We start from the raw sequence: 26,279 nt of genomic DNA, 5'->3' as shown, positions 1-26,279 counted from the left end.
CGAAACAGAGACATCGAACTAGGGCATTGGGAACTCCCGTTGTATTTATTTCGATGAATAAGTACAACATTAAATAAGTACTAATGAAAATAAAAACATAGATATTCGTAATTAGAGCCCGGAGGTGCTAAAATACGCAGACAGGTAAGTTTACATTTAGAAAATATGCAGCAAAATAATTAACGTAGGCTCTAAAATAATAGATTATTTAATGTAAGCTGTGTTACACACATGTGGATGGAGAGGCGACTAAAAGGGGAACCAGGTTGGCGACCACGGTTCCCCTATCTCAGTCTAGCTTGTGTCTGACCTCCCTTGGTCAATTCTTGTTTTTTTCCGACACGACTTGTGAGTCTTTCATTTTCGCACTCTTCGTGGTCCTTTCCTTCCTTTCTCCAAGTGTCGTACCAAGTTGTTCTTCCTCTCAAAACAATAATCGCCACCACTTACTTAGCAAGGACGGGACGTGGCAATCCTCTCGAACACTTAGATTGTGGAGTTTTCAGCGGAGATTTCTGTAATATGAAAATATTGATTATGTAAATGCTATTTTATATCTATTAAGTTAAATAATTTTTTTCTTAATTATTAACACAGCACATTGGAATTATAAATGTTTTCTTTCCATTGATTAATTTTAATACATAAATACGAGGAGAAAATATGCACAACAACTTAATAAACACAAAAATACATTACGTTATCAAACAGGCTGCTGCTGTTGTTTGAGTCATCAGTCCATAGACTGGTTTGATACGGCTCTCCACGCCAGCCTATCCTGTGCTAACCTTTTCATTTCTACATCCCATATCTGCTCTAATCTGCTTGTCATATTCGTACCTTGATCTACCACTACCATTCTTACCACCTACACTTCCATCACAAACCAACCAACTTTATCTTAAGATGTGTCCTATCATTCTATCTCTTCTTCTCGTCAAATTTAGCCAAAACGAACTGCTCTCACCAATGCGATTCAGTATCTCTTCATTCGTGGTTCTATCTATCCATCTCACCTTCAGCATTCTTTTGTAACACCACATTTCAAAAACTTCAATTCTCTTTCTTTCTGAGCTGGTTATCGTCCATGTTTCACTTCCATACAATGCCACGCTCCAGACGAAAGTCTTCAAAAACATCTTTCTAATTCTTATATCAATGTTCGAGGTGATCGAATTTCAATTCTTAAGAAAGGACTTCTTTGCTTGTACCAGTCTGCATTTTATGTCCTCCTTATTTCTCCCATAATTAGTTACTTTACTACCCAAGTAACAATAGTCATGTACTTCCTTGAAGAGATTTTTCCTAATCTAATATTTCCTGCATCACCTGACTTTGTTCGACGGCACTCCATTATTTTTGTTTTGGACTTATTTTCATCATGTATTTCTTCCAGAAGGCTCTGTCCATACCATTCAGCAATTTCTCCAGATCTTTTGTAGAGTCAGAAAAAATAACAATATCATCGGAAAATCTCACGGTTTTGATTTCCTCTCCTTGAACGTTGATACCCTTTCCAAATTCCTCTTTGCTTTCCTTTATTGCCTGTTCTATGTAAACATTGAAAAGGAGAGGGGACAAACTGCACCCTTGCCTCACTCCTTTCTGGATTGCTGCCTCTTTTTCAAAGCCGTCAATTCTTATCACTGCAGACTCACCTTCAGAATCTCAATGAGCTTGCTCCACGAACGTACTGTACGTGGTCTTGTCTTTCTCTAAGTTAGGGTTGTTTCAAGTGTTTCCATATTTCTTCTGAAGGCAAATTGATCTTCTCCCAACTCAGTTTCAACTTCTCTTTCCATTCTTCTGTAAATAATACGTGTTAATATTTTCCAGGCGTGAGGTACTAAACTAATGCTGCGGTAGTTTTCACACTTGTCAGCACCGGCCTTCTTGGGAACAGGTATAACAACATTTTGCACTTCTCCTGTATCTTACACACTAAACGGAATAACCTCTCCATGGTGGTTTCTCCTAAGGCAATCAGTAATTTTGAGGGTATGTCATCAATTCCCGGTGCCTTGTTCCTACTTAGGTCTCTCAAAGCTCTGCCGAATTCTAACCTAAAAATTGGATCTCCCATGTCATTAGTATCAACAGCTTCTTGTTCCAGAATACTATGATCTACTTCTTTACCTTGATACAGCTGTTGGATATGTTCCTGCCTTCTTTCTGACTTGTCTTCTTTCCCTAGAAGGGGTTTTCCATCTGAGCTTTTAATATTCATACACCTAGTTTTCTTTTCTCAAAGCTTTCCTTGATATTCCTGTATGCTGCATCTACCTTTCTTGACCCATACAACCTTCAACATTCTTGCACTTCTCTTTCAGCCATTCTTCCTTAGCTGTCCTGCATTTTCTATCCACTTCACTCTTTATTCGCCCGTATTCTTATCTGGCCACCTCATTTTTTGCTTTCTTGTCCTTTATTCGTTCGTCAATCAGGTCCAGTATCTCTTGAGTTATCCATTGTTTCTTAGGTGATATTTCCTTGCTTCCTAACCTTTCTTCATCAGCCTTACTGATCCCATTCTTCATCACTGTGCAGTCTTCCTCCACTGTGTTTCCTTCAGCCTTTTCATTTAGTTCCTGTGTTACATGTTGAAACAATCCCGCACACTATTTTCTTTCAACTTGTCTACATCCCATCTCCTTGGATTCCTTCCTTTCTTCAATTCTTCAATTCTTCAACTTTATACGGCATTTCATGACCAACAGGTTTTGGTCTGAGTCCACATCTGCTCCTGGAAAATTCTTGCAATCCAACAACTGGTTTCTAAATCTCTGCCTAATCATAATGAAGTATATTTGATACCTTGCAGTGTCTCCAGGTCTCGTCCATGTATACAGCCGTCGTTTGTGGTGTATGGACCAAGTGTTAGCCGGGATTAAATTGTGATCAGTGTAGAATTCAACCAGCCAGTTTCGTCTTTCATTCCTTTGTCCCAATCCGAATTCTCCTACTGTATTGAGCCATACCCTAGATGCCTCAATTATATACAGTATTTAATCATTTTTTCAACGTGGACAGTATTCTGACATTTCAAATGCAGAAAGCTGAAGGCGAGGCAGAAAGTCAGTTGGAGTGATGAGAGGGGGTGAGACTCGCCAGTACTTTCCCACTTGTGGCGAGATGCATCAAATTTTTAAAACCAGCCGGTGCCGGTAGACTCGTGTAAAGAGGCATCACACCACCAGTCAAGTCTACCCAATGACAAGCTGGGGGCGTGCCAGATTTGAACGAAGGGAATCCCAGAACAAGGATTTCAGAATGACCAACTTTGATTTTACAGTGCTGTGATCTTCAATATTTAATCAATTAAATCCGTTATTAGCTGCTAATCCACAGGTCTGATTGAAATAGAAGTCTGAGACAGAATTATTGCATACCACTGTATGTATAGACTGAGTACTTGAGCGCTTTTGCTTATTAAATAGTTTAAATTCAGAGCAATTTGCCTAGGCTAGGCCCTGATGGGCTCTAGTTTCAAAAAGTTGGTGATTCCCCCGAAGCCAACGAACTTGGTGTTGCTTACTTAAGCTCATCGCGAGGTGAAAGCTCCCCAATTCTTCCGTCGATCTTAGTGTGAGTTGTACGTTTCTTTGTACGGACTTGTGTGTAAGAAACAGTGTAACTTTGCATAAATGATATCGTGATTTGCCTTAAACTAAGTACATTCCTTTGCCAGGTGCGGGATGGCATTAATTACGCGCAGTAACTGTGTGATCTGATAATCAAACACTCGCAAATGATAGTAACAAGCGCGACCAACGCTTATTATTATCATCGCTCGGTACGCGAACGCGGGGTACGAGTACGTTCCGAACCCATAAGATGCTCTGTACGTTAAAAAGTACGAATTGCTGATACAACGGCTAAGTTGAGTGAAGCCTCTGTTTGGTGCAATCGAACACACTAAGCGGTAAAGAGTGAGCTCACATACTATATATCTTGCAGATATCAACAGGAACGAGATCCAGAAGAACGTGACACCACCAGAAGCTGAAGCCAGGACCAATCTGCGTGTGATACCTCTGATAATGATGGTTTAAGGCGGCGTGACGCATCGGAGATCTGACCCGCTGGTTGGTGCCGTGTAAGCTGCTGAAAGTTAAGTGTAATATTGTCTTTTTTATGCATGATTTTTGGCATACGTAAAGTGCTAGTGAGGAATAGAATATTTTAATTAAATGTAAATATCAGCCAGATTGACAATTGCTTATTCTGAATTTTGATTTAATGTAAATTTGGCCAGGGTTGGAATCCATGTTTAGATTTTCTGTATATGATTAGCTAGATGGGATATAAGGGAACAGTAGGATTATGGTGTATGTTTCTGTGTGTTTTGTGTTGTACAGTGTATACTTATTCTTTGTGCTACAAGTGATGTTTTTCTAGCTGCGTTCATCAAATAACTTACAAACAATACGCTGACTGCGTTGAAATAAATTTCATTGCAAGATTAGTTTCAGTAAGGATGGTTTCTCTACATGTGTACTTTCAGTGTTTACGAGATGTTCAGTGTTGCTTGCACGCCGTTGATTTAATACAGGGTCACTGAAATGGATTGGAGGCTTGTTTGGGAAAAGGGCCCACAGGAAATCGAACCAATGGATGTGAATTGAAGCGCTCGAGCCGTTGCACGTTCGATAAAAATGATTTATATATGAAAGGCCAGAGAGCCACGAATTTAAAGGGGATAGATACTTTATTGGAATGCGAATAGAGCCGAGAATGATATGCTATGCCATTGAGAATATTGTATTTGAGAGAGATACTTGTCACTGGTATTTTCGTATATCATGAATTCATGTTTGTACGTTTCTTAATCGCGGTCATTAGGCCACTTGACATCGCACTTACACAAAAACCTTACGAACTCGCAAACTTAGTGTCCTGTCTCCATATAAGGTTGCGTAATTTATATTGGGTCGATGCCCAAATTTGTGTTCATTAGTGTAATTTCATTTCAATGTCATTTTCATTTGAGATGTGCGTGTCACATTTTAGGAGCCGTTTGAGCCTAATTTAATTTGTTTTGTTGATATATGTTAGTAATGGATCAGTTTTTTCGGATAATAAATCCATCTTACCCCTTAACTGTATTTCTCATTTACAAACCTCCATTATTCCTGCCATTACACTTAGATGTATGTGTGGATTTCGACTTATATTTTACCCTGTGGCGGCCTAACGCACTCTCTACCCACTTGAGCTTAGTCGGAATTTTAAGACAGAAAATGGAGCGATCTTCCTAGGTGGTTTGACACCTACGGTACGGTACCCTTCCTTGGCCTACCACTGCATTCCATTCTCCCATTACAATTAGATTCTCATCACTATTTACACACCGTATTAAATCTTCTATCTCTTCATATATTCTATCGATTTCTTCATCATCCGCTGAACTAGTAGGCATATAGAGCTGCACTATTGTAGTGGGCATTGGCTTGGTGTCTATCTTGACAACAATAAAATCCTTTAATTATGCTGGTCGTAGTAGCTTACCCGCTGCCCTATTTTCTAATTCATTATTAAACCAACTCCTGCATTTCCCCTGTTTGATTTTGTGTTGAAGATTCTGTAGTCATCTGAACAAAAATCCTGCTCTTCCTGCCAACGTACTTCGCTTATACCAACTACAACTAACTTTAGTCTATCCATCTCCCTGTTCAGATTCTCTAACCTACCACAACGATTCAAACTTCTAACATTCCACGCTCCAACTCGCAGAATGTCAGTATCCAACTTCCTGTTGATTGACACTCTCGTGTGGTCCCCACTCGGAGATCCGAATGGGGGACTATTTACCTCCAGAATATTTTACCAGGAGAAAGCCATCATCAGTACATCATTCATACAGAGAGAGCCGCATGTCCTCGGGAGTTAATTACGGCTGTAGTTTCCCGTTGCTTTCAGCCGTTTAGCAGTATCAACACAGCAAAACCACATTAATTATTATTATTATTAGACCATATCAGTCAATCAGCTAGACTGCCGCCCTTGCAACTTTCGAAAGGCTGCTGTTCCCCTTTCGATGATCCATTCGTTAGTCTGGTCTCTCAGCATATACCCATTCGATATGGTTGCACCTACGGCTCAGCTACCTGCTCCATTCGGACACGCAAGCCTCCCTACCGCGGCAAGATCCCATAGTTCACAGGGAAGGATCAATTAAGCTACGGAAGCTAAAATAGGGAAAACAAGGCAAAATAATAACTGGTCGTACCATTCCCAAACGTACGGAAACATCTTTGTCTCTGTGTGGCACCTCGATATATCCCCTCTGATAAAGAAGGTATTTTGACTAATTTTCGGGGTCTATAGAGAGAACGAAACTTTTAGCACGGAAATATACTGTTTTATCTCCATTTTTAAACTCTTTGGAATGCAGTTTTTCAATATGTCAGCTGTCGGTTTCATCGGAATAACAGAGTTACGTCCTGTTGATTGCGCGGTCTGTGGTCAAATGTTTCAGTGTGCTATTCTGATGAATTTAATAGAAACACGTGCATGTGGCACAGCAGTCATTGGAACCACGAGCTAAATAGTAATTGTCATTTCGGGGTTGTTGGAACCACCCTAGCTCACTTTAGGCGGTTGGATTTATCTCTGACAAAGGGTGACTGCACGCCTCGCTAAGCGTCGCCGAACCCGCGCCCCTCAAGTTGTGAGGACACTATTAAACCTAAGAAGGTACCTCGAATGGTCGACATCTCAAGGTACAATGTACAAGGTGTTGGAGTGGATACAAACTCATTTTCAATTGTGTGGCCTGCCGAATATTTAGCATTGTAAACTGGTTTCATTACGAAACCGGTAACTTGCCAACACTTGTTCTCGCTCAGTGAATGTACAGTCTGTATCACAAGAAACAGGAGTTCAATTGTTCCTTGGCAATGACTACCTCGATATGAGGCTAACAAATTCGTATACGAAGTTGTGTTTAGCCGTGGCGTAAATTTAGCAAAATACAGCAACTGCTAACGCCAGTTAAACAAAATTGTGCCTTCAACATGCATTCATGAAATAATGTTCAAAATTTTTAAAAGTTCAGCAATTGTCTGTAAAAATGACCAGAATTACAAATTAGTATTTTGCATTTTCATCGAATACTTAAATGATTTAGAGCCGTATGTTAACAACGCACTCTACAATTTCTACGATATTCTTAAAAACTATTCAAAACGAAGAATTTTAATAATTTTTCTAATTTTTAATTATTTAATATTAGAGAAGTCGTGCTCGTGAAGAGATGAGACGCAGAGCAAAGTTCTCGCACGACAAAAGCCCTAAAGCGTATTCTCACTCCCTTCAGTCCCTACACACTTGACAAGCTGTGGCGGGCGATGGTCAGCGGAGATTGCTGGAGTTGGCGAATATTAATGGAAATTGAGGAAATACAATATTTTTAAACTTGGATCAATTTTGGATCAATGGATTTTGCAACAGGTGCGGTATGATCGAGAAAAAATTACTAATTGCACTACAGTAAATAATATTACGCTTCGGTACTTTCTTTTGTGGACTGATTTTACATGTTCCTCACACGTATCATATCGCTTGTAATCTATTACAACATTGCAAAATTTACAGAAAAGGATTCCATCACTTGCATAAGAAAACTTCCTCGAAATACTGTTTTGGGCGTGGTTTAACGGAAACTGGAAAGATTGAATGTCCTATCTTCACAACCACGTCTCACAGTATGAAAAAAAAAGAATTAAGGAAGAAGAATCATGAACTTTGGTGATAACGGCAGACACTGGTCGTAAAAAGCCGGGCTATGGAAAATACCCGACGACGGAAACATTACTTCTTCTATTCTTTAGGCATACCTGTACAAGTATAACGCGTTGTTTTCACCATCAATAGGTAAATGCTTATGGATATAACCTAAGAAATTCAACTGAACAAGTAGCCCTTTAAGGTCTCACTGTGTAAAGGACACGGCAGCATTTCGCGATACATGATGAGAACCTTCAGTACGCGATCTCCACATCCGCCCCTGGGCACTTTCTGTCCTCGGGGAAGGGAGAGAGTGAAGAGAACAGTGCGAGAAACGTCGGGATTTGAAATCATGTACTTCTTCCTCCTAATTAAAAACCAAACAGCAGAGTATGACGACCATTCACCTTGCTTAAACGGCTCCTCTTTTCTTCATCAGGATTTTGCGGGATCACATCCCAAGGCAAATTAGTAGACATTTAAGCGAATTTCAACGTAAACGTCAAGGTTCAGTAGAATCACTGAAAGGTTAATTAAACCCTTACTTAGGCAGCATTTTTTCATGTCCGGTGGTAATTAAAGGAGCTAAGTAAAATATGTATGTTGAGAATTTAGTCGAAAGGCTGGTTTGATCGTCATTTGCTCCACTATTAGCTGCCATAGACGCCTAGGGAGTCACTGAAGAGTCATACTATGAAAATGAGCAGCGTTGCCAACCAGGAAAACAACATGAATCAGCTATACACAAGCATCATAAACGCAACAAAAGCGTAAGTTGGTAATTATCGTTCACTGTGTGGTAGATTAATGCCGTGTATAGCCACGTCGAGCCCTGAGGCATGCTTCAACACGATGAGGCATACTCATCATCAAGGAATCACTTCATCTTGTTTCTGGGACGATTATTCCATTCTTTGATAGCAGCTTCAGTCAGATGCTAAATGTTAGCACAAGGACTCTTTCATGCGATGCAGTTCCCGGCCACCTCTCACACAGAGGCAGCAAATCCTGAAATTAAAAGTCAGAAAGATGTTGAGCGAACTGTACACTACATTTGGCCGTGTTTTACCGCCGGATGCCCTTCCTAACGCCAACCCTATGTGGAGAACGCTAAGTTGCTGTTGTGGTCGGTATTGTGATATGAAGAGATGAGTACTAAGACAAACGAACACCGAGCCCCCGAGTGAGAGAAATTAACCAAACTTGTCTGAAATCAGCGTCATGACCAGGAATCGAATATGGAACCTTCTGGTCCAAAGGTTTCCAGCCCTGACCATTCAATTTCATACCAAAAACCCCGCGTAAATAAATTTACTAAAGCCTAAAAAAACTTTTAGATGAGAAAAAAGTAGCCGGCATCTCTTTAAACAGCCAGTTACATTAAATCACTGACTTTGCCTATACAAAATAAAATATTACATGATACTTCTTCAAAATTATATGGATTTGCAAGTTAAATCACAACTCAATAGAGGGAAATTTCACGGCTGCTCCTCCTAACTGTAGCGTGTGACACAGATGAAACGGTGACCACTCGCCGCGTGACTCCCAACAACCGAGGAAAACAAGCAGATAACACGACTATGACCGAAGAGAAGTAGTTCCGTTGGAAAGGTCACTTGTTTGACCCCCGACACTCCAAGATCACCATGTCAGTTATTCATCACACATTCTTCTCACGGTTCAGCAGCAGACCACTCTGGAAATGGTTTAGACACTGACAACCTCCATTAAGACACTGTGCGGGCCAATCTCGGGGATTTGATGCGGTCAAGCTTGTACAACTAGAACCTCTATAACTCGTAGGGTTTTCGTTTCTACACTTACAATTTGCTTCACGTCGCACCAACATGGCGATGATAGGATGGGAATGGAAGCGGCCGTGGCCTTAATTAAGGTGTGAAAATCGGAAACCACGGAAAACCATCTTCAGAGCTGCCGACAGTGGGGTTCGAACCCACTATCTCCCGGATGCAAGCTCACAGTTGCGCGCCTCCAACTCGCCTGGTATATACTTTAGGATATTTGAAGCCCAGATGTAAAATGTGTTCTGTAACTCTAAATTAAGCGAAACATTACGCTTATGCGTATACATGAAAGTAGTTTGTGAAGAAGGAAGCTGAACTTAAGGCGCCTCGCTATATAAGTAATCTCTAAATTTTAGTCAGAGTGTAGCCGCATGCCATAACATTTTACAGCAGCCCCGTTCCTTGCAGCAAGCTGCTCACTGTACGGGGTTGTGTGTAAGTTGGGTAGGTTAAGACTTGGCCATGCTTCGCAAGGACAGTCATCAGTTGGTAATGTGTTTGATGCCACCAATATGCTAGAGAGTACTGTGTTACAAACAAGGAAAATTAAGGACTACTCTTCAGTACGAATTTGTGACTATCCAAAATGGACTGCTCCCTATAAAGGCATAATGAAGCTGGTTTTGAAACACCAACTTGTAGATGCAGAGAAAATATACTACTACTACTAATAATAATGTTATTGGCTTTACGTCCCACTAACTACTTTTGCGGTTTTCGGAGACGCCGAGGTCCCGGAATTTAGTCCCGCAGGAGTTCTTTTACGTGCCAGTAAATCTACCGACACGAGGCTGTCGTATTTGAGCACTTTCCAATACCACCGGACTGAGCCAGGATCGAACCTGCCAAGTTGGGGTCAGAAGGCCAGCGCCTCAACCGTCTGAGCCACTCAGTCCGGCTATAGTAGTACTGGTGGAGCCGAAGAAGCATGCTCGTTATACCTAGAGGCCTTCGACTGTATTTATCGGCGAAGGTTGAGCTGTATGGAACATTAACCTATGGCAAAAGGGAGTCCAGCAGTGGTGATACCAGTGAAGGGAGCTACCAAAACTTCGATAGAACCCAAGTATGTATGGAAGAAATTGTTCAGCACAAAATCTCTACAAAAATAAAAGGTCTGCGACGGTGTAACACAATACGGAGAAAAATGTCAGGAATATATTCCTCATGTGTAGTGTGAACAGTTTGTCTGTCCTTCACTGAAACTGAATCGAGACAAGTGTATCTGTCTTTGCTGAACCGAACTGAACTGAACTGACTTGCGAACCCCGCAGCTTGTTCAGAAGTGGAGGCGACGAACCGAGGTCTGTATTCATACAGAGGGCACATATTTTGATACTGGATTGAAAGAATGGCAACAAAGTGTATCATAATTCCAGAAAGTAACCATAATGAATACACTTTGATAGTCAGATAGCTCAGAAACTAGGCGCTTGCGGACCCAAGTTGATGTAACCTATTTTTATTCTCTATTTATGCACAAGCGTCTCTTGAAATATTGTCAGTATTTTTGTTACACTCTCTATACTAGCCGTAAAAGAAAGCTGTAGTAAAAAAGATCAATCTTTGAAATTATGAATTATATTTTCAAATGACCCTAATCAAAATAAATTGTTTATCACATACATAACCTTATTGCAACATTTGCATGAATGGCTTAGGCGTTATAGTTGTTTTAGCGAATGGGACGAAATAGTAAGCCAACATTAGAAGAGAAACAAGGAATGGGTGCTAGGAATTCTTAAAAGACCTGTCACCTGTGTAAAATACGTGTCCTCACCAGTGTACAGCTACAGATGAATGTCCACTCTAAGGCTGTGGAACGCTAAGAAGCAAGAAAAGGCGCCCAACATGTTAGGCACCTCTTTAAGATCGCGACCGAGTAGAGTACCCACTGCGCCCTAAATTCAGGGGCAACTGCTTGATTAGAACATATGAAGCCATGGACAACGACGGAGTTCCAAACTACCATCTCCCGAAGGCACACAATGGAGATGTAACATACAGTGTAGTATAAAGCACTAAATTATACCGTATTTCTGACAAATACTGCGTATAATAATTATTCGCCTTATAACATCACCCATGTTCCCATTGTTCATTTGAAAATGCTTGGGGCAACGCAGAAAAATATCCTACATATCACTTACAGAAGCTTCTTACCAAACAAAACCAACCCCCATGGCGTAACAGCCCCGAAGGGCCATGGCCTACCGAGCGACCGCTGCTCAGTCCGAAGACCTGCAGCAGGTCGTGTGGTCAGCAGGACGGATCCTCTCGGCCGTTATTCTTGGCTTTCCAGACCGGACCGCCATCTCACCGTGAGATAGCTCCTCAATTGTAATCACGAAGGCTGAGTGGACCTCGAACCAGCCCTCAGATGCAAGTAAAAATCCTTGACCTGGCCTGGAATCGAACCCGGGGCTTCCGGGTAACAGGCAGGCACGCTACCCCTACACCGCGGGGCCGGCTACATAAGCTTCTTACAACAGAGGAAAAGGCCAATCGGGTGTTTTAAGAGGAATAGATGGGCGACCTTCCACTATTAAGATAATGAGAAGATAAAAAGGAAGATATCCGATTTTTCGAGGAATGGAGGTATCAGCATATGATGGGGAAGGGTCACGCGTTGAGTTTGGAGAGGCTGACACATAATAATCTTATTGTACCGGGTGGTACACCTCTACGCCGCACATATAAATTTTCCGCCTTAAAGTACTCCTCGACAGGAGAAACAGTGGAGTTAAAACTGGACCTACTTAAATTATTCCTCTGAAGATGTCATTGTGTGAATTTCGACTTGTTTTGTTTCCTATTTATCTACAACTGTGGACATTCTCTCATAGATGCCTCTGCAAAAAAACTATGATCATGCACCCTGGTGCGAAGTGAAGGAACTTTATTTGAAGAAATTTTGTATTCGCAAGTTTGTTCTTTATTAAATTTAGTGCATTCATTTTTGGGTTGGCATTATTTATCCTGTCTGTCCGCATGTTTTGATTTTAACCAATCAAGAATTTCTGTAATTAATTTTCTACCAATCACTGGTTTCTTCTTCGATTTTGGTGTGTAACTTTAAGTGACCCAATAAAATTAAGTGGGTGAGGCTGTTTTATCCATGAAAGGGCTCGAACCTTCCCCGAGAGTATAAAAACTGCTGATTTTCACGTCTCCTGGTCACTCGATCTACATCTAACCCAGTGTATGAACGTGTAGCAGGAGGCGGGAGGTGCCTCTTTCATCAGGCAGCAGATCTTCAGTAAGGTAATGGCCATTTAACATCCTTATTTCTTCCTAGGTCAGCAGTTTAACCCGCGGGAAAGGTCCGAAACTTTTGCCATATAACCTACCTTTCTGTAATGTAAATTTCTGCCGGCTTATGTAAATACCTTTAATTGTAAATCAGGGATAGAGAGTGCTTTACCCTCTCGAGCTCCCCTTCAGTTTGGTTTGAGGTGACTACGTTTCGGTAACTGATTTTTTCCTTAATGTTTTAAATTTCTTTCTTATACGGGTCACATCCATAGTTTGGGAATAGCCCCTGTTTCATCGGCCTAGTGCCTTTTAGGTGTTAAGAAGTTACATGTAGGAGTGCAAATTCTCGCCTCCATCCCTTTGTATTTCGGGCCATTTACTTAACCTGTTCTTTTCTGCTAAGGCCCAGTAGGTTGGGTACAAGATACCCCCGTTTCATTTTGTAAGTTGTGCCTTGATGGCAATTAATTGTAAAGTCGGGTATTGCCTTTAATAGGCTTGAAAAATTGAGAGCGGGTCAGCTCTTTTATGCATTGTAAAAGTGCCTCTAGGAGGCTGGACATTGTTAATTACGGAGCTGGTGCTCCTGGTACTAGTTAATTTCTGCCCCTTTGTAAATTTATGCTTCGCTGTAAATTTTGCTCTGGAAACGCAAAAATTGTAAAAATGAGGGCCTATAGCCGATGTGTGTTACAGAATTTGAAATCTTGGATCTCTTTCTAAGTCTTGATTTTAAATTGCTTGGTCATTGTTATCTCACTCAGTGAGAAATTGTTGTTTTTTAAAAATATAACCTTCCATTTCAGTTTAACTTTTTTCTTGGCATTTGTAGTTAGACCCATTCACCCCGGCACCTTCTTTTATCTCTGCTAATCCACCAAACCACGGTAACACTTATTATTGTTTTTATTTCCCACTAAGTACTTTTGACAGTTTTCGGTGAGCTGAGATACCGCAATTTTGCCCCACAGAAGTTCTTTTGCGTGCCAGTAAATCTACCGACACGTGGTTGGCCTCGGGACTGAGACGGGAGTCGGCGCCTCAAGTAAGGCCGGCTGAGCGGAAGTAATGCGAGGCTCGCTCCCAAGTCCTCTCTTAGGACAGGCAGGGATACCCCCATCCACTGGTGGGTATATTCAATTAGAACGTTCAACAAAAAGCAAAGAGTTCAGATAGGAAGAGCTCCCGTTTACCTTGTGTGAGAAGGTAAACTGAAGTGAATTATAAAATACCGAAGCAGTTCGCTGGACTCGAACCTCCAGTAGTCCAGTCACACGCTCGATTTAACTTTCTGCAACACTACTCGCACGATGTAAAGCGAGGAAGTGGGAAACACCTTACGTCCTGTCCACACTACACCGAGCGTGAAGTTACGAGACCAAGGACATCGAGTCACTCAAACTAGTTTAAAGTTTAATTATCGCACAGGCTTCCCCTTCTTGAAACCCAAAGATAAACAACGAGGCTTGCAGTAATTTACAGCCCTGTGCAGAAAGAAGAGAAGAGGGCATTGCAGCTGAGAACTGGCGGCGACGACTGCAAAGAGACAAGTAACGAAAGTCATTGCGCGTCACTCTGTAGGGAGGTGGCGTGCGGTGAACATGTTCGTTATCCGAGCTGACCCCCCCCCCCCCCCCCCATACACACAGCACCCCAACACTGACACTTCCCAATTTGTATTCACAGGAGCATCAGTGACGCGCTCTAATCATGGTTTTCACAGAAATGAACGGAGACTTTTAAACTTAAAATCTTAACGCAGCAAGCAAAAGTTAAACGATATTTTACAGTTTCACTCGCACGGCAATAACAGGCGCGGGAATGTGTTCCTTACGATAAATCCCACAGAACTCGTGAAAACTTAACCCATAAGACACTCCCAACCCCCGGGTACACAGCAACATCACGCTTGTCTCTGTGTTCATACTGAGCAAGCTCAATATTTTCCCGAGTGTAATTAAAACAATTCCTCCACATGTGCCATCAATGACTAAATCCACAAAACTTATACATGCGGAAAAGCAAAATTAAAATATATACTTATTTACAACTGATTTCATAAAATAGCTCTATTTTTATTAGCGAGGCGATGTGCAAGTAGCGTGTGGTGTGTGGTGTGTGGTGCTGAACACTTCACTTACATACCTTACCCAGGCTACTGTAGCTGGTCTGTCGCCGTAAGACGCTGTGAATGTCCCACCACCAGGACAGTCAATTTAGTGATTTGAATTTCTTCTTCCCGGCGGCAAAGGAATCCAGTTCGCTGAATGGTGCAGAGGGAGCGGATTGTCGAAACAGCTGTACTGTGCCTGTCTTCACTTAGCTGTCTGCAGTTTTTTAACTTGATAAAAAGCGTTCTAACGAATAACAAGAAAATGTAAATACAACATTCTTTGCCCCAACAGCACTGAAGTCCAGTGCACGCCACTGCTACGGGGACGACTGCTGCGGACACATCCATATCGGCCAGCAAAGTTGTACATTAGTTTCATTTATTCTCTATGACCACTGGTTCTCCAACTGTGGAACCTTACCCTAGGGGTGCGCGAAGAATCGTCAGGGTAACATGAAAAAAAAAATATGGAAAAAAATAAGAACAAAGTTTAATATGTATATACGCTTCGCTTGAAAGGTTCACTTGAAAACTGCGCCACGCCATACAGGCACACACATCGCAATGTCTGAATTCCAGAATTAAGACAGAAAACTTGTCATCCATATTTATTAATGTGATATCGAGGCCAAAATCTGGCCTTTTGTCAAACTTTCATACAAACAGAGTATCCAGTGTGTTCCTTGTGATGTGTTTAATTTCACAACATCGTTTTATTTACGATCTGTATATAAATAATGATGTATGATAAATTAAAATGCCTTAATAATTTGCCAGCTACTCACATTTTAAAACCTATCATTTAGGGATTTTTTCATGATAGTACATTCTTTATCTTCTTCTTCTTTTCTTCTTCTTTTATTCATGGGCACTCTAAATACTAGTTACTAATTAGCGTCGACCTTTAAGATCTTTTGCTACCATGTTTTTCCTTCATTCCCACCTGGATATACCTGCTCCCTTCACAAAGCTGCAGGTTGTTCTTATGGGTCTTCTTGGATTTGTTCTCTCTCTTCACCTGGTAGTCCTAGAGTGGAGAGTCTGATTCTACCCAGCATCTCCCATTTGAAAAGTATGTGTTCACCTGATTCCTCTGCTTCATTGCATTTCCTACATATGTTGTCCCTTATTACTCCGATTCTATGTATGTGTTTTTTCAGATGGCAGTGTCCTGTCAACAGTCCTACTACCCACCTTATATTTTCTCTGCTGAGTTTCAGCAGTTCTTTAGTATGCTTGTTCTTTGGTCCTTTTATCAGTTCCTTTACAAGCCTGCAACCTGGAGTATTTTTCCAGTTCTCCATTTGTTTCTTTTGTACCCATTATCCGGACTGCCTCTAGTGAATGGCCGCTTTGCTGTCCCTAAAAATGAAAATGTTCTTATTCAGATTTTCTTCAAGACATGTTGAGATAGCTAACATTTCAGCTTGAAAGACTGTAGTGTGTCTGCCCAGGCTCATCTGGATTGATCTCTCAGGTCTTCCTCCGTTGATCTCTCCTTCTGTGCCATCCACAGTCTTTGAGCCATCAGTCCACCACACTATATCTTCTTTTTCAGTATTCCATTTGTTGATATCCCAGTCCTCTTTTTATTATCTGGGTCTCAAACGGTTTTTCAAAGTTGTACTTTGGTATCATATGATCCGAAGGCATATGCAGAACTTCCTCTGTTATTATTCTGTTAATTTTACAGTGCCCTAGATTGGGTCTTTGTGCATTCCAGCACTGCGATTGTGCCAATCTATATGATCTCATTCTAGCCTGTCCTTTTATGAAATAGCATAATGATGGGAGGTGTAGTCGGCGTAGTTCTCATAGCCCCAGTTATGGCTATGCATGCCATTCTTGGTAGGCTATCCAATCTACTGCCGACTTTTCCTTGAAATACTTTCTGCCACCAGATGATTGTAGCATAGGCCATCAACGGCTCGTTTACATGCATACAGCAAGTTCTTGGCCCGGGTTATGTTCCTTTCTATGTGTGGATTCCAGGTTAGATTTTTATCTAACACTACACCTAGGTGCAGTGTCTGTTCCTCCATATATATGTATTGTCCAAATAGCTTTAGTGATCTCTTTCCCTATAATTTTCTCCTTCTTGTAAAAGGGACCAGAGATATCTTGTTCGGGTTGACTGATAGTTGTTCTTCCCGACACCAGTTCTCCGCAAGATTAAGTGATCTTTGCATGAGGTCCTCAAAACACTCATCACCTTACCTCGTACTACAATCACTAAGTCATCTGCGTATCCTTGTGTATAAAAACCTCGTTGGTTGAGAATAGCCTTGATTTTGTTCACCACGAGGTTCTACACCAGAGGCGAAAGAACTCCTACCTGAGCACAGCCTCTGGTGGCCCTAACCGTCAGCGTTTCTTCAAACAGGGCTGCTTTTATCTTCCTTCCGTCTAACATGGATTTAATCCATTTGACGACGGTTTTACTCACCTTGCTCTTTTCCAATGCTTTGATCATAGAGTCGCAGGTTGTATTGCTGAAGGCTCCTTCTATATCTAGAAATACCGCCAGTGCAATTTCTTTATATTCTAGGCTTTCCTCTAGTTTACAAACCAACTGGTGGAGTGCTACTTCAGTGGATCTGCCAGGTCTATATGCAAACTGATTTTCATGTAACGCTGAGTTCAGTTGCACCGTTCTTCTGATATATTCATCTAGCATTTTCTCCATTGCTTTCAACATGAAGGAGGTTAAACATAATGGTCTGTATATTTTGGCTTGGGCATAATTTGCCCTTCCAGGCTTAGGTATGATACCCCTTTAGCTTCAGACCATGATGTCGGCACGTATCCTAAAGCTAGACTAGCTCTGAAAAGGTCCGTCAGGGCATTAGCGGGTATCTCCCGTCCTTCCTGTAGGATTATCGGAAGTATCTCATCTGGCCTCGGAGCCTTTATAGGGTGAAACGTGTCGATAGCCCATTTTACATAGGTATGTTTTATTATTCTGTTGGCACAGTTCCAGTCTGCTCTTCGAGCTACGGCCTCTGTTTCAACCGTTTCTTCTTGTGTCATCTCCTCAGGCTGAGGAAAGTGACACGCCATTAGTATCTCCAGCATGTCCCTCCCCGCCTGAGCAAATGTCCCATCTCGTTTCTCCAGTGTCCCCACTTGTTTTATATGGGTTGATTTCAGAACCTTCTGGAGCCTTGCTGTTCAGTGTGTGATTCCACTTTCTCACAGAAGAGTCTCCAAGATATTTTTTTTGTTTGCATTCCGTATCTCTAGGTTATACTCGGTGAGTTTCCTACATACCACTTCTAGATGATATTCTATGATATTCTATGATATGATATTCACGGTTCCTTGCTTGTGGAGTACTGTACATCCTTTATCCGAGAGGACTAGAAGTGTATATAGTCTTTATTTTTTTCGTGTGGTGTAGATTATTGATAGTTGAAAAGTTTAGTGTGGTTAACTTTTATATATGTCGCCTGTTATGTGATTGTCATATATCCTAGTACTTCGCTGCCTCATTCAGAAAATCAACTCGACAAGGCAGTGATGTTAGAAGATCACGTGGCTCGTTTTATATTCTTTTCTGGATAACAGCGCATCGACAAGAATATTTCAATCGTAAGTATACATGTTCATAATATTTCCGACGAACAACAATCACACGGTGTACAATGCACGCACGATCCGATAGGGGCGTTAGCAGAGCTCACCCTGCAGTGCACAGAGATACCCTGGTCAAGAAGCAGAGTAAAATCAGCATTATACGAAATTCCCCAGAGAATCGTCAGCCCAATGAAACCACAACCAATACCGCCACTCCTCCAGCTCCGAATATGGACGAGTACAACCGCGATCTGATTAAATGGAAATCAAAGTTTTCTGAAAACCTAACAGACGACCACTTCGACGAGGCCGTTAATTACTTTGTCCAATTCTTAGTTTCAGTACCACATATTCTTCCCGGGCCGAAACACCCCGCCCAGAAATATTACGAACTGAGAAAGAATGGCCAAATAAATTCTGCCCAACGTTCATATAGGACCTCTTCAAACCCTGAAAGATCAACGAAAAGGGGAAGAGAAAAGAGAAGAAGGAAGTACATGTATGAATCCACTCAGTCCTACTATTACAATCAGCGGCGAAAAGCCATACGCAATGTATTTACAAACGAACAACCAATTTGCAGCCTGAAAGAAGATGTATTGCACACATTCGTTTCGGACATATTTTCTAGGCCTAACGACTACAAAAGACCAGAATACCCTCAAAAATGCACTGCGAGTGAAATCATGGAGACTAACGACCTATACAATCCGGTCATATCTAAAGAAGACATTATTCAGGCAACACAGAAAATCAAGATAGACACCGCAAGCTGTCCTGACCACGTAATCGGCCGAGCTATTAAAAACAGCACGATTTCACAGATAATCGCAATCATCGCTACTAGAATGCTAACAACAGGGTTAGTACCATCGACTTTCAAGAAAGCCCGTACAATTCTGGTTCATAAAGGAGGTGATGTATATGATCCCAGTAACTGGCGTCCAATTACTATATGCTCAGTTATTAGACGGGTCATCGAGAAAGTTCTTGATAAACAGCTTCGGAACTACATTGTGTTTCATGACAATCAGAGGGGTTTCACCAATACACCCGGTACTTACATAAATACCTCAATTTTGGAAGCCGCTTTACAGCACACTAGGCAAGAAAACAACGATGCATGCATTATATTTCTCGACATTCACAAAGCTTTTGATAACGTCGGACATGCGCACCTCCAGAACACACTGGAGTCGGTCGAAGTGCCCGAAAAACTGACGAGACTGCTAATTGCTCTACAAGAGGGAAACGTAACACAGATACAGACACGAAAACAGGGAACAAAACCCATCAAAATTAATCGCGGTGTGCTTCAAGGCTCCCCTTTGTCACCGGCATTATTTAACATCGCTACCAATCATATTGTGGAAGAACTATCTGAAGATTCTTTAGCAAGGAATTACGGTTACTCGAGTGCAAACGAGGAGCCTAACGTCACTATAATGTGTTTCGCCGACGATAGGATAATATTTGGGAAAAGCACTGAATCTGCTGCCGAACTAGCTAGGATCGCCATAGAAAGATTTAAGGAACTCGGCCTGGACGTCAACGCTTCAAAATCAACTTGTCTTTCTATCAAAAAAGGTCATCTAACGGAGGAGAATATCATCATTAATGACGACTGTGAAATTAAATCACAGTGCAACGAAAGTGCCATTCGTTACTTAGGTGTGAATCTCATCAATGAACTTAAACTGGATCCACTAGCCGTACTTGACAAGACGCGAAACAAGACTGACACCTTTGTTAGCTCACCATTGCTGCAATCTGACCAGACATTTTCAATTTTAAATAGTTCAGTATCACCTACTCTTATTTACCCACTCCAAGTTACTCCCCTAAACAAGATACCTCAAACTTTTCTATCAGATGCGGATAAAATACTAAAGAGTGGAACTAAAGAATTATTACAACTACCAGCAGACGTTCCGGATCACATGGTATACACCGAAAGGAAGTATTAAGGCCTCGGTTTGTTTCGCGCCACTTGGGAAGCCAAACTACAGCATTTTAACATCTGTAATAAATTATCGCTTGCAAATAACGGCTACATTAATGCAACTAGGAACCTGGAACAAGAACGTACAATTTGTTTGCAAGATCTAGGCATAGAAATGAATGATCGAGTTACGTCCAAAAATAGCCATCTTCCCAATGTAAGGAACGTCCGACAGATACTACGAGACAGAGAATTTCAGTCATGGACGAAGTTGCCGCACAAAGGAAAGGGCGTTGGACTCTTCCAGGAATACACGCCAGGGAACAAATGGATAAGAGATCACCGAGGCTTATCCTGTGCGGAATGGAGAGAAGCCATCAAGATGACAGCGAATGTGTGCGCCGTTCGCTCCGTGCCGGGAAGGTCCCAGGACAACACCCTCTGTCAGCGTTGCCACAGAGAGCACGAAACTCTTGCCCATGTCCTGGGAGCCTGCCCTCACGGGGAGGTATTGAGAAATTCCCGCCATCATACAATACCACACATGATTGCGACCTCGCTGAGGGATCACGGTTTCACGGTGCACGAAGAGGTCTCTGGCCTAGCTACCGACGGCAGTAACAGACGTATTGACATGATAGCCTTTCAACCAGCTAGCAAGCAAGGACTAATCTTAGATCCCACAATACGCTTCGAGTCGCACGTTGGCCAGGCCGAAGAGGTGGACGCCGAAAAGAAGTCAATTTACCAGCCAACTGTTAACTACTATAAAGATAAATGTCACCTAGACAATATTTCCATCCATGGACTCATGATCGGAGCTCGAGGCACATCCCTAAATTTCTTGTACAGCTATGGGATTCTCTCGGTATCAGCCGGACACGACTTCACGACATCGCTATCGCCGCAATACGAGGTTCAGTGACCATACTCCGCAATCATCTATATAACATCTGAAGAACCGTATTGCAAATCTATTCCTGAGCCTTTTGGTGAATCTCCTACCTGGCACAATAGCAAAGTCAACAGTAACTTAGAAGACAAAATACTGTGTAGGCGACATACTTTGTCCTTGTGGCAGCCTCCGCATGGGGGAAGTTGTAATAATAATAACTAACTTTTTTTCATTTTGGCTAGTTTGTTGTTCCACCACCTTACTTTTTTGGTATTTTTCTTTTCTTTGAGAGGACAGTTTTCATGGAATGAGTCTATAATGGCCTCTTCTAATAGTTCCACTGCGTCATCCAATTCTTTCTGTCTTCTCACGTTAGTTGGAATTTTTTTGTACAGCCTTCCCTAGAACTTCCCTGTATCTATCCCAGTTAGGTCTTCTGGGGTCTCTGTACAGCTCAATCCCACATAGTCTCGCATCTATTGCAAATTGGATGTGCTGGTGGTCTGCCAATGATGGTTCCTCCAGCACCTTCCAGTCTTCAATAGTAAAGTTTGCAATATGCGTAGTGCTTAGTGTAATGCCTATTACCTCCCTACGATTTTTATTTATAAATGTAGGCTTGTTTCCTAGGTTTAGTATCGTCAACTCGGTTCCAATACTAAACTCTAGTATAGACTCAATTCTTGCATTGCAGTTCGTGCTGCCCCATGCCGTGTGGTGTGAATTTGCATCTGCTCCAAGGACTAGGTGTTCGCCTTTCCACTTTGGATTGCAAATGAGGTTCTCAACTTCTTCCAATGGGGGAAGATTAGTCGAGTCATATGGGAGATATGCAGAGCCTATGGTTATTTCTCTGAGTCCCTCCAAATTTCCAAGTTTAATCTTGGCCAGGGTTAAGTCCCGTGAACAGTGTTCCTGCAACATAAGACATTTTAATTTCCTGTTCACAAGAAGACATGTTCTGGGTACTTACGACGTTGTATCGATAGTAGGTTCGAATCCCACTATCGGCAGCCCTGAAGATGGTTTTCCGTGGTTTCCCATTTTCACACCAGGCAAATGCTGGGGCTGTACCTTAATTAAGGCCACGGCCGCTTCCTTCCAACTCCTAGGCCTTTCCTATCCCATCGTCGCCATAAGACCTATCTGTGTCGGTGCGACGTAAAGCCCCTAGCAAGAAGAAGACGTTGTATCGTACATCAGCTTACCTCCAGATTCCGCCAGTCCTGTTACTCTGCCCTTGACTACCCAAGGCTCTTGAATAAGGGCCACGTCAACAGCCTCGGACTTGAACTTCCTGGCGAAATTTGCCATAGCTCCTTTTTTATGCTGAAGATTGCCCTGAAGGACCTTCAGCTCCATCTTTATCAACATTGCGTTTCGTTTTTTTCTTGATGACTTGAAACTTGATCTTCCCAAGTCCGAGCTTAGGCTTAAGGGTTCTCTTTTTGAGCTTTTCAAAGTTTCTATCACCAAGGGCTAAAACGACTGTCCTTCCTTTCTCATCGATTGAAGTGGCATTCAGCACTCCCCACTCTTGTGTTAGAAGTTTGGTATCGTGCTGATTGATTCTGACAGCAGTCTGCTCTACTTGAGCTTCCGTTGCAATTTCTTCTTTTGAGTCCGCACAGCCTGTCCAATTGGGATTTCTGTCTTCAATTTTTCATCTTGGGCTTGAACCCGGATCTGCTCTATTGGACCTTCCTTGGCTTCCCTTCATGTCGAAATTTTTGAAATTGGTTCTTTATAAGCATCAATATTTCACTCAATCATAGGGTTTTTGCCTTTTTGCCTCTTCTAGGGTCCGGAGCGTAGTTCTCACCATCCGTGGTGAGGCATACAGCCAGACATTGCCCTCTCGCAACTCGGCTCTCCGTAGCAGAGACCACGCCCCTCAGTCCGCCCCTGGCCCGAACCTCCCCCTTCAGTAGGCCTACTCACGTGGTCTCCACTTGGCATTATCATGACTGAGTTCACAGCCATGCCTTTCCCCCGAGGTTGGGATCGCCGCTTTCCCAACTCGCGACTCGTCCAGGCTACATAGAGCAAAGTGATGTGTTGGTTCCAACACCGCGCAGTGAGCCTACACCTCAATCACCAGCCCCACTTGACCTGAACCACCGTATCACCATGGATGCCTCTCTAGCATGTGTGGGCGAGGCCTCCACTTCCAAGCCCTGACTTGGGCTAGTAACAATCGCAATGCCTCAAGACGTTTTCTGACAATACCGGTTTTTTGTCCGCGAGAGGGTATTTTATTTCCCTCAGACCCTCCAGACAAGTCCGGAGGGCCCCCTTATCCGTCACGCGATAGTGGAACTGGTAAGAAAACCCCTACGCGTCATGATGGTACATTGAACGTTTAGGACATTTGTTTGTAAGGATAATAGGGAGGTAAATTCAGGGAAACGGGGTGATCTAGGGAGCTGTGATAAGTGTACAGAGATCTGGAAGTCAAGTAGGGCTGACATAAAAATGTTAGTATTGAACTGTAGAAGTACTGTAAAGAAAAGAATAGAATTAAGTAAGCCAGGATCAAACCTGCCAAGTTGGAGCCTAGAAGGCCAGCGCTTCAACCATCTGAGCCACTCAGCCCGGCGCTTATGGAGTTAAGGAGTATATGTGACCGCGTCATGCCTATTCTTACTGCTAGCTCATGTATGTTCCCTTCTTTAATTTCTTAACCTATATGCATGTGTTTGCTGTTTCCTCAGTTTTACACATCTCTTTCTCACATATATATACAGTAGTTCAAAAATATGCTACATGTGAGGACGAGGAATCGAGGGGAATGATAATCAAAATTGACATATACTGGAATCCTTCATTATTTGTCATCTTGTGTAACAAGTACATTGTAAGAAAAACATCATTCTTCAATATCCATATAACTAAAACACCATAACTTAAAACAATCATTTTCACTTGACACCAAAAAAGTAATTAACATAACGCAGTTTCTTGATCCTTCGTGAACGTTCCAGTACTTGGTAGGACCTCCTTTCCTTTTTATAATCTCAGCTAACCTATTCGGCATCGATCGTACCAAGGTTTCCGTAGTTTCCTTTGGTATGTTATTCCATTCGGTGAGTAAGGCTTCTTTCAGGTCAGCTTTGTTTGATATTGCATGTTTTCTCAAGTTCTGCTCCAAATAGTGCCACATATTCTCGATGGGGTCGATGTCGGGACATTGTGGTGGAGTTTCCATCCAACACGGTGTATTATATAACAGCCATAGCTTCGCGTTCAGAGCTGTGTGTTCGGGGTCGTTATCTTGCTTAAACGTATAATTTGGTAAGAGTCCCATTCTTTGTTCACTTGAAGGACGATGTGTCTTGACGATGTTAATGTATGCCTTGCGATCCACAGCCCTTCAATAAAGGCTAATACATCTACACCATTCGCACTCATGCAACCCCATACCATCAGGGAACTACCTCCATGTTTCACAGTGGCTGTCAGGTTCTTCTCCTCAAGTTCAGAATGCGTCTTCCTCCGCACAGTCACTCGTCTGTCTGACCTGAAGAGGATAAATTTACTCTCATCGGTAAAAAAGACTGTCTTCCAATCCTCATATCTGTCATTTCTATGCTCTTTAGCGTACGCGAGTCGTTTCTTCCTGTTAGCCTTACTGATGTACGACTTTCTATGGGCTGTTCTGCCCACATATCCTCTTTCATGTAGCACATTTCGGATGGTTTCAGATGACTCCTGCATTCCTACATGTTGGTTTAATACAGCTGCTATCTTCGGCGCACTTAGCTGAGGATTTTGGGCCACTTTACGGGCAATTTGTCGTTTGCCTTGTACTGATAACTTTGAAGGACGGCCACTTCTTGGTCTGTTTTGTATTGTCTTTGTTCTCTTGTACCTGTACACAATATTTTTAACAGTTCTAACAGCTCTTCCAATTATTTCACTTATGTTCTGGAACGTCGCACTACAATCCTCCTATATTCCACGGTTGTTTCTTTCATTTTCCTTCTCATTGCTAGCTGAACTCGGAAATAGTGCTGAATATTACCTTTCAATGTGTCAGCACAGACACAATGAGCCCGAGATGCGGCAGACAGCACGATGTCACGATGATATTGTTTAGTAGACCAATACTTGTTTGGCGTGAAATGTCGCACGCCGTTGTATTACTGGTTCGTTTGCAAACAGCGTAAATCTGCTTGGCTCCATATTCAACCTACTGATGTACTTGACTGCCCTACATATATACATACGTGTAATTCCATTATATGCATCATCATTTGTACTATACTGTTCCGTTCGTACCACGGCTGTGGGAAGACCAATACTTTTTTGAGCCACTGTATATCTCTGATACCTTGCAGTATTATCTTTAGTGCATAAAATACCGGCACATTGGTTTTCCTTTTCTTATCATATGACTTTAATGCTATTTATTCATAGCAACCATCAAATTATCCCTTTAATCTAGTTAGCATTTCGGTTCTTATTATCATATTTTTACTTTACAGGATTCTGCTAGCGTTCTCTTGCTGTTATATTCTCTCCTTATTGTTCAAATTATTTCTTTCACTCTTGGAATACCTCCTTATGCAATCTATTCCATAGGCTATATTTGTTTCGAAGTAGTAACTGATCTAGTAGTCTACTCATTCCATTCACCCAGGTCCCAGAGACTGTCTGCTTAGAATGACGATACGCATTTTTTTTCAACATCTCCAGGTCTAGAAATCCTCACTGCACGACGACGTAAAGGATTTTTTTTTTCCATCTAGGTGTCAATAATCAGACAGAGTCCACCCAATAAACAATGAACGTAATCAAGGTTATCATCTCTGTGTTGTCTACACGCCTGGGGGCAGAGAGACGGCGATCAGTAGCGTGTTCAATCATTGTTAACATCTCCGGAGCAGGGACGTGGAATGAGGCCAGCACACGTGCCAACAGCCATCGCTGACCGAGCATCAAAACTCATCGTCCTAAAGA

Source organism: Anabrus simplex, chromosome 4, assembly GCF_040414725.1.
Source record: "Anabrus simplex isolate iqAnaSimp1 chromosome 4, ASM4041472v1, whole genome shotgun sequence".
In the NCBI taxonomy this organism is placed as follows: Eukaryota; Metazoa; Arthropoda; class Insecta; order Orthoptera; family Tettigoniidae; genus Anabrus; species Anabrus simplex.
The sequence above is the reverse complement of the archived record's forward strand: the minus strand, read 5'-3'. Positions refer to the sequence as shown.